Source organism: Suncus etruscus, chromosome 17 (assembly GCF_024139225.1).
Source record: "Suncus etruscus isolate mSunEtr1 chromosome 17, mSunEtr1.pri.cur, whole genome shotgun sequence".
NCBI lineage: Eukaryota > Metazoa > Chordata > Mammalia > Eulipotyphla > Soricidae > Suncus > Suncus etruscus.
In genome coordinates this window covers 19,450,190-19,460,222 of record NC_064864.1, presented here as the reverse complement: position 1 = coordinate 19,460,222, position 10,033 = coordinate 19,450,190, and positions in this window count along the sequence as shown.

Genomic DNA, 10,033 nt, shown 5'->3' with positions numbered 1-10,033 from the left:
AGAAGGACGGTGGTTCAAATCCCGGCATCCCGAATGGTCCTCCTGAGCCTACCAGGAGTGATTTCTGAGAGTAGAGCCAGGAGTAGCCCCTGAGTGCTGCCGGGTGTGACCCCAAAACAAAACACAAACCAAACAAAAAATGAATCGGGGCCGGAGCGGTGGCGCAAGGGGTAAGGCTTCTGCCTGGCCCGCCCTAACCTAGGACGGACGTGGTTCGATCCCCCCAGCGTGTCCCATATGGTTGGTCCCCCAAGCCAGGAAGGATTTCTGAGCACATAGCCAGGAGCATCACTGGGTGTGCCCCCCCCCAAAAAAAAAATCAAAGAAGAAATGTGCCTGGCTCCAAACACGAGCTTCTGAAAGCCTGGAGAGCGTCCATGAGCCCCCAGCTGGTTTACTTGTCCTCTGCAGTGACAAGGATTCTATCCAGCTCTCTCTGGATGATGTCTGGGATGTTTGCACCAGGTAGCATGGGGTAGGCCTGTGACAGATAGGATCAAGGTCCCAAAACTTGTCTTGGAAGTTCCAATGGGAACCCTTGAGTGTCACCGGGTGTGGTCCAAAGGAAAAAAAGAAAGAAAAAAAAAACAAAGAAAAAAGAAACGCGCCCGGCTCCAATCAAGAGCTTGTGAAAAACCTGGAGTGTCCATGAGCCCCAGCTGGCTTTCTTGTCTGCAGTGACAAGGATTTTACCCAGCTTTAGATGATGTCTGGGATATTTGACTTCGCCAGGAAGCCTGGGCTAGGTCTGTGACAGATGGGATCAGGGTCCCAAGACTTGTCTTGGAAGTTCCAGTGGGAACCCCTGAATGTCACCGGATGTGTTCCAAAAAAAAGAAAGGGAAGAAAAGGAAAAAAGGAAACGTGCCCAACTCCAATCACGAGCTTGTGAAAAGCCTGGTTTGTGTCCATGAGCTCCCAGCTGGCTCACTTGTTATCTGCAGTGACAAGGATTTCGGATGATGTCTGGGATGTTTGACTTCACCAGGAGGCATGGAGTAGCCCTGCGACAGATGGGATCATGGTCCCAAGAATCGTCTTGGAAGTTCCCATGGGGTTCGGTGAGTGTCTGCTTTAGCGCCAAGACTTAAAGGACTGGGAGACGTCAGGGGTGTCTGAGTCCTTCAGGAGTTGTTGGCTAGTCACTGCGTTTCTTTGGATGTTTTCTTCGTTGAGAAACAAAGGAATTGAGTTATAGTTTCTGGGAAACGGCTGCGAGACCTGACATTCTATTAAGCGAGTGGAAAAATGAATCTTACCTGATGGTTTATTCCGAAGTGGAAGCACTTTGCACAATCAGTCCTAGGGATTAACACCCTGCTGGTGGGAACAGGTCAAGTAAGCACTTACCTGCTTATCTGGGTGGACTTGGCAGTGCTTATAAAAAAAAAAAAACTCCAGGGTCCGACTTCCACTTGGCCCCGCTTCCACTCTGCTTTCACATCGGTGACCATGACAGGTTGCCTGGGCTTAGGGTCCCCAAGCCTTTGATTTTCGCTGTGCTTGGCTCAGTCACAATAGCACTTGCTTCCTAAAATTGGGATGAGGATCAGATGCAATTTTGTATTAGTTTATTTTGGGTGTGGGATGGATGACTAGGTAGTAGGAACTCAAGAGTCATGGCTAAATGCATTAGAGCTGTGGTTGTTTTTTTAGGGGCTACACCCAGTGTTGCTCAGGAGTTACTTCTGACTGCACTCAGGCATTACTCCAGACAGTGGCCATAGATGCCAGGGATTTAACCCGGATCAGCCACAAGCAAGGCAAGAAGCACTTGCTTGAGGTACTATCTGGCCTCTCTAGAACCATGATTTTCAACATTGACTGCTCCCTAAAATAATCTAAACAGATATATTGTTATTATTGAAGCCTGTGTCCTACCTTCAGACATCATACTGATAGAATTGTCCTCAGTGAGGCCATCACCTATCCATGTTATTAGGAATATCAAAATAAAAAAGTAGGGATTAAAAAAACTCCCCTGGTGACTCAAATAAGGAAACGTTGAGAATCTTTGCATTAGGGCATATCTTGCAGACGAGACATTCTAGAGGTAGAGAATTTATTCTGGATCAGGGCTATTGTCACTGGATGATGGCTATTGCTATATCTTTAACCCGGATGTTCACAGCCACACCCTATGGGAAATCCCATTGGTGAGAGGGTCTGAAGAATATTCTTTGAGCCAGGCTTGCTCAATGTCTGGTTTTTGCTCAACATCAAGGTTTACCTCATGTTATTTTTCAGCAACTATAAACATTTATATTCTAGTATGCTTTTCCAGAAACTTTGGTCCTGGCACAAAACTAAAAAGACCTCAACTAGTTGTAGATTTCATATGTCATGAGCTTTTGAAGATAACGACTAAGTCTTTTACATCTTTAAGTACTTTGTGCATAGTTCAGTTATAGGCACTGAAATCCTTAAAATAGGGACAAACAAGGAACCCTCTCTTATCCCAAACCTCTGCCACTTGACCCCTCATTAAGCAAATGTCACACTTGATTACATTAAATGACTATCATCATTGAGTACTATCTGCTTGACTGGTTATGTGCTAGTGTGGAGATCAGCTGTGTGTGTCTCTGAACAACCCTGCAGAAGAGGTCATGGGCTCAGTTTCCAGAGGAAGAACATTTACACAGGAATTGGCTGAAGCTCTCCCAAAACTTGGCGTGAAACTCAAGCAGGAGGCTTACAAATAATTGTCATTTTAAAAACACCTGTTATTTGAATTTCCATTAGGAGTGCTTTAACAGTAATCACATTTCTGCCATCGATGGATGCGAATTGTCAGCCTATTATTACTTAGAGGACCCTATCCAGCAGAGCTTTGGCTACTTAGGGACCTTGGGAATGAATGGGACCACACCACCATGCAGATTTTATGACAGAAAATAGGCAATATATGCCCTTAAAAATTAACATTACCTTGGGTATCCTAAAGTACAATTGTCACCTGAAAAATATGTAGTTCCTAAAAATATAACTCCCCCCATAACAATCTCTAATCAGTCACTTAAAATTATTTGGGGACCAGAAAAATAGTACAATAGGTAGGGTATTTACTTTGCACACTGTTCACCTGGTTTCAATCCCTGGTACCATTAATGGTTCCCCAGGAGTGATTCCTGAATCCAGAGCCAGGAGTAAACTGTAAGCACAGCCAGGCATGGCCCAAATACTCCCCCAATTTACTATTATAAAAAGAATTTTCACTTCTGCTAGCCTGTCTGAGGTACTGACAAAAATAGCAAAGTGATGATAACAGTTTCCTTGCTGGTAAAATAAATGGACAAAATAAATAGCCTTTCCCCTGTTTTGAGGGGATCTTTGTTTCTAATTTTCTTGGAATTTCTTCCAAGTTACGGTGTGCCTTGCTTGCTGCTTTGTTATTGGTCAGGTGTGGTACCCAAAAACTCTATAGAGGTTCTAGTTTTACCAATTCCAAAAGGATGTCAATCACATTGAATCTAGCCTCTGCTGAGTTGTCTTCCTTGGCTAGTCTCAGGTTGGCATTTTATCAATTTCTATTTGGCATTTTTGATGGAATTAGGTCGCTCATTTCATTTTCATCTGTTTTGTTTCTGGTTCATACCGCACAGTACTAGGGACCTCTCCTGCAAGCACTTAATAGAACCATACAATGCCAGATATTGAACTGGGGCTCTTGCTTGCAAATCACGCATTTCAGCCTTTTGAGCTATTTCCCTGACTTTCATTCTTCTTTATTTTTTTGCTGTCATTCGTGTTACTGTCTTGAGCCATCTAAATGGGCTCTATGTAAAAACAAGTATTTTCTGTGTCATAAGGAGAATCATAGGAGCAGAACAGACATAGGCTCTGAAACCATCCATCTAATAATGCCTTCCTCACAGACCTCTATGGGTATGCTGATTCTATTGAATATTGATTCTTCTATCATCTTCAGACTGTTATGATGAAACCCAAGAAATTCCAGTCTTATTAAGAAAAAAACAGGAAATTTCAGCTCCAGTTTAAGCAACTTGGAAACAAATTAATCTGCAATTTTCCATTATACCCCTATCCCAGAAAAAGAACTAATTATTACAACCAATTAATTATACCCTATATCTTTTAATTTTTACTTTTTTTCCTTTTCTTTTTTTTCTTCTTTTTTTGGGGTCACACAGCAGTGCTCAGGGGTTACTCCTGGATCTACACCCAGAAATCACTCCTGGTAGGCTCGGGGAACCATATGGGATGTCAGGATTCGAACCACCGTTCTTCTGCATGCAAGGTAAATGCCTTACCTCCATGCTATCTTACGGGCCCCTACCCTCTATCATTTTAACTTTGAATTCAATAACCTTTATTAGGTAGAGATCCAGGTACTTGCTCCCTATGAGATATCAACAGAAATGTAGAATTGTAACCCAGCTGATGTAAGAACTGGTTCTGGCTTTCTGTCATGAACAATCTTACTTCTAGACCTCTATATATTCCTAACAGATTTGTGGTCAGGATGCCTGCTCTATGTTCTTCAGACTAACATTTCAGGCACATTACAAACAGCATTCTAAGACCTGTCTGTACACAGTCAACCAAATTCTATAAATTATCAAGACAGAAAAACTCAGATTCAGAAATAAGCTCCAAAACGAAGCTAGCTTTAATTACCTAGAACTCTCCCTGGAGCTATTAGTGCTCTATAGTTTAAACAAACAGCCAGATTAGTGATCTTGATAATGTTCACTTACAGGGTTGTAAGAATGTTTTCACTAACTCTGGCAGAAGTTCTGTAGCAATACTGTAACCTCTTCCCTAGATGGAACACTGATCAGGCTTTAGATTTTTCATTGCAATTGTCATGGTACATGTCATTCTGAATTCTGTACTTAGGATCAGTGAAATAGCAAAGACAGAATAGTAATAAATATTCTTCTTAAGTTAAAAACTACTTGAGGGCCAAGAGAGATAGTACAGGAAATAAGGCATTCGTTTAAGCATTTGGATGGCCCCAATTTAAATCCCTGGCACTGTATCCCAAGCAGAAGCAGGAGCGAGGTCTGAGCACCCCCAAGAGTGACCTCTGAGCACAGAATCCTGATCACCACAAAGTAGGGCTCAAACTCTTTTGTCATTCACTCCTCTTCAAAGTGACTCGATTCCCTAAGATTGATCTTCATGGTCTATATGGAATTTGTTCTTGACTTGGGTTGGGGTTCTTGGTTCAAGGCATCCCATTATTATTTATAGTTTTTATATCCTCATCATGATGTATTACAACCATTGTCCTTTACCAAAAGTCTGAAATGCTTTTCAAGAGCCAGCTCCTAATCAATAGATCACCATCATGATACAACAGGAAGTTCAAAAGTTGGCCACTGAGATGACAAGTCTATATGTGAGGAAGACTTACATTACAATATGAAAGTCTAGAGAAAAGTCTAGAGACTTTTTTTTTGCTTTCATCAACCTTTCATAAGCTAAAAATCCAAAAGGAACAATGTCAAAGGGACTGAATATGTAGACAAGATAATGATCATGGAAGGAACATGGACAGACCCTGACTCAGAGCTCTGTAGTATCTGATTCAGAATTTTCAGGACTCGGGCACTATTTTTTTTCTTTTTACCCCCAGTTCCATCTCAGATCAACTATGTTCCATGTGTTCCAGAGTTATTCAATAGACCCTTTGCTTCTAGAGAATTTGCTACCAGTTTCCCCTCACTAACAACCTCCAAATCCAGCAGGCCAGAAGCCTCTTTGCACTTTCTTACCATGAATAATATATTTTTTCTATAATAACTTCCACAATTCTGTATGCTTTTGATTCTCTACCAAGAGTCAAGCAAAGATAAGCTTGATGCTCTTGCTATAGCAGGTGGAGAGTAAAAATCTACTGCTTGACTGCATTTTCGGTCTTTTTTCCTAAAAAAGAAAAAAAGAAAAAAAAAAGAAAAACCAAAAGATTACAGATAATTAGATTTCTTAAAAAACACAATTTTTGGGCCTGGAGAGATAGCACAGTGGCGTTTGCCTTGCAAGCAGCCAATCCAGGACCAAAGGTGGTTGGTTCGAATCCCGGTGTCCCATATGGTCCCCCGTGCCTGCCAGGAGCTAATTCTGAGCAGACAGCCAGGAGTAATCCCTGAGCACCGCCGGGTGTGGCCCAACCCCCCCCCCCAAAAAAAAAAACACCCCACAATTTTCTGCCATTAACACTTGCTTTATTTTCTTTCTTGCTTTACTTTCTTTCTGCTTTACTCTCTTGTTCAAGGCCAGAATTCTTCCAACTTGTATCACTCCTTTTTTGCTTAGCCCCAAAGGTTCACTGCCCTTTCCTCATGATTCTTTGACAACCAAGCTGGAGGTTTGAGGTAAGGACAGAGAATATGAAATTTCTCTGACCTTGCAGTGTCAGGGTTTACCCCCAGGTTACTGGCATTGCATCTGGTAGTGCACAAGGAACCATGTGGTGCTAAGGATTGAACAGGGAGAGGCTGAATACAAAAATTCTCTCCAGATCCCCACCACCACCACCAATTTTTTTTTTTTACTGTTGTTTTGTGTCACACCCAGCTGTGCTTAAGACTTACTCCTGGCTGTGCTAATGAATAATTTCTGGTACTGCTCAGGGTACTAGGAAATGAACCAGGGTCAGCTGCTTACAAGGACAGTAAGAGCCTTGACCTCTAGTCATCTTTCTCATATTCTTAAAAAAAAAACAAAAACCAAAACCACTTTCTATAATCTTCCCTTTTCTTACCAGAAACTCAGGAAACACCCTAAACCTTTGACATACTCATTTACTCTAAGAGCTCTGAGAAATTCAAACAATGCTTGAGCTTCTGGCCTCTGTGGCCACAAAGCTGCTGGAAAAAAAACATTTAAGCTTTTTACAACTCGAAAGGCACAAAATAAAAAGCAAATCATGCGCCTTTGGGGAGAGAGCAGTGGAGGAAGAGGGGTTTTAGAGACAGCCTACTGTCAGAGTAGGCTTCTTGTGGGAATGCAGAGTCCCTGGCCTCTTGAGCTAGACCCTTCTTGGCCCACAGAAATTAATTTCCTTCATGGGGAAAATGATCAGAGAAAAAGATTCACAAACAAGGGGAAAAGTAGAACAGCCAACAAGGAAAGTTTGTTCTGCTACTATTTACACAATGGTAAATAAAAACATGGACATTTAATACCCACTACACATTTTTATTCAAAACAGGCAGTTTTCATGGTAAGTACTGTATATGAAGAGCAAAAGGACTTCTTCCTCAAAGGAGGAAATATTTTATTTTAAAAATATATTGGCCTTACCTTGCCCATCCACACTCATCTGAGCTTGAATTACTCGATACCTTCGGGAAGGATGGACTGTGGTCTGTCTCTGGCATACACAGTCCCAGTGGTTGTGTAGGCTTGGCTTATGGCTTCCTCCATGCTGCCTGGTGGTCCAGTTCCTTGTGACACCAAAGTGATATTGATGATCTCCTTGGTCACAACTTTCCTGTCTGGACTCCAGCAGAAGATCTAGGCTGGCCAGGTTCCGGGATTTAACACATCCCAGAGACTTCTGGGAAAATGTCTTGTCACTTGACACGGCAATCAAAATGAGTTGAAAAGGCACACTGTGATTTCTTTGGGATATTCATTACCTTTGCCTCTTTGATGCTAGAAATGAAGCCTATTCTGCAATTGTGAGACAGCCCCCCCCCCCAAATACCTCAGTAAGGCAGTATGCACCAACTGAAATACCCTGTCACAGGTCTTGGTTTCTTATAATCATAACTAAAGTCACCCTTCATATGAGCAGAGGTGGGAAAGTCTACAAAGTTTTAACAAGGTCATTGTCCTGGGAAATTAATGGGCTGGGTGGTTACCTCAATGGAGAGGGTGTTTTCTGATAGAATGGGTGACTGAGATGGCCCACATGCATCTGTATTAAAGGTAGGGAAACCTGCATCTTGTCACCTCTGCCTTTTGGTCCTACTCTAAGTACATATTTTCCAGAGTCACAAAGGTAAGCCAGACCACCATTAATTCCACTAGTTAAATCATCCCAGCTTATGTTCATGAGAGAAAGGTTATCCATGTACTTCTCTGCCTGGGAAAAATGCTACCCTTTAGAATTAAAAAAAATTATATATACATAGTGTATTTGTCTATACCCTGATCTCAGACAATGTATTCTACTCTATTTCCACCTAGATAAATGGGCCTTGTGATGGGAAGACCTTAAAGATAAGTAGAAAATATGTTTAAGAAAAATAAACCAAATGCAGGTATATAAGCACTGCTCATGGATGCTAATTTTCAATCCCAGGGGAACTAACCAAAAGGGGAAGCTGAGGGCAGAGAACTCTGAGGCCAGCACCCAGGTGATGCTGTGTGCATGTGGGAATACCCATGCACCTGGGAAATGACAGGGGACCTTGGCATCTGGGCACAATACAAAAAAAATCAGACTTATATTGCAGCAGCTTATATTTGCCAATGGACTGCCCTGCTCCTTGCCAGGCACTAGAGGTATTCACAGGATTCCTCATAACTAAACAGGAAGATATAAATAGACACATTTAGTATTTTAAGCCTCTTTGTGTTGCAGAGCAAATTTTGTCTCCTATTTCCAATGAGCCCTCCATCATGACTCTGCATTTTTACATTCTATCTCCCACCACTGTACAACTACGGTTTTGAAAAATAAGTAAGGACTTGGGGGTGTGGCTCAGTAGTTAGGCAACTGCTTAGCATATCCAAGGCTTTGGGTTCAACTTCTGGAACCGCAAAAAGGGGAAAAAAAAAAAAGCTGAAGCCAGCAAATTATCAGAGAACTGTAAATGCAGCAGGATGACTCTTGAGTCTCATTGTTTTCACATGAAACTATGAGTAAAATAATTTTCAGCTGATAAAGAGATGATGTTGAATGAAAAGTTAGAGTATTTGTTGAACTCAACACAAGTAGAATCAAACATTAGGGGAGAAAATTCAGGGACCAGTTCTTCCAACAGTGAATTGGCTATTCCTTTTGAGTTTGTTTTTGTGGCTTTGGGACATACTGGCAGTGCTCTGTGCTTACTCCTGTCTTTGTGCTCAGGGATCATATCTGGCAGGGCTTGGAGATCGATGGTATGTGCTTATGGGAGTCCAACTAGGGTTATACTTATCTACTATCCAATCTCTCCAACCTCTTGACTTCATTTTTTAACAGTGACTAGAAAAGTGCCTCAGTATGAACAAGATGAGTCAATATCACCAAGAACCTTATACATTTAAAAATCACTATTACTCCCCAATGGCTACCACAATAAATTTCCTTTGATATTTTAATTCTTGTACCAAAATGCCAACATCAGAAGCTTGACATTTCCAACTTCAACAGAGTCAAGAAGTTTACACATTTTAATTCATAATTTTATTTACATCACTAGAATACTTTCCTTAGTCACCTTGGTTACAAAAGCAACTGAACATGGCTGTTAAATAAACTCTTATAAATTGATTTCACAAATTTTAATAACTAACAGATAGTTACTTAATACTTAGTAATACTTAATACTTAAGACACTCCTGCATATATGCATGGGAAAATTCTGTCTGATAGGACTAGTAAGTATGAGAATGTTCTTAATTTGGGACTAGACAATGGGATTATTATTCAAGGGTTAGTTCTCCCATCACTGAGTTGGCCACCTAGAGCCACTGGCTTTCTCGCTGCCAAGAACAAACCAACTTCAGCAATTCACACTTGATGAAGTTGGCGTTTTTAACGTCCTGAGAGCTAGATCCTTCCTTCTGCCTTCAAAAAGACCATCATTAAGCACATCTGAAAACCAAAAGTTGATCATAACTAGGTATTTATAAGAGAACTTATCACAGTGTATCAGAAAATGGCTCAAACGAAAGTCACATATCTTCAAGTGCTTTTCCAGTAAGTAACTCTCTCAGGGTGTATGTCAACATGGACACATATACCCTCTCCCTTCTCTTTCAAATGACTCTGGCATGAACCCATCCTAGCTGTCTGGCCCACCCCACATGCTTTTGTGAAATGTTGGCAGAAGACAGTCTTTGAAGG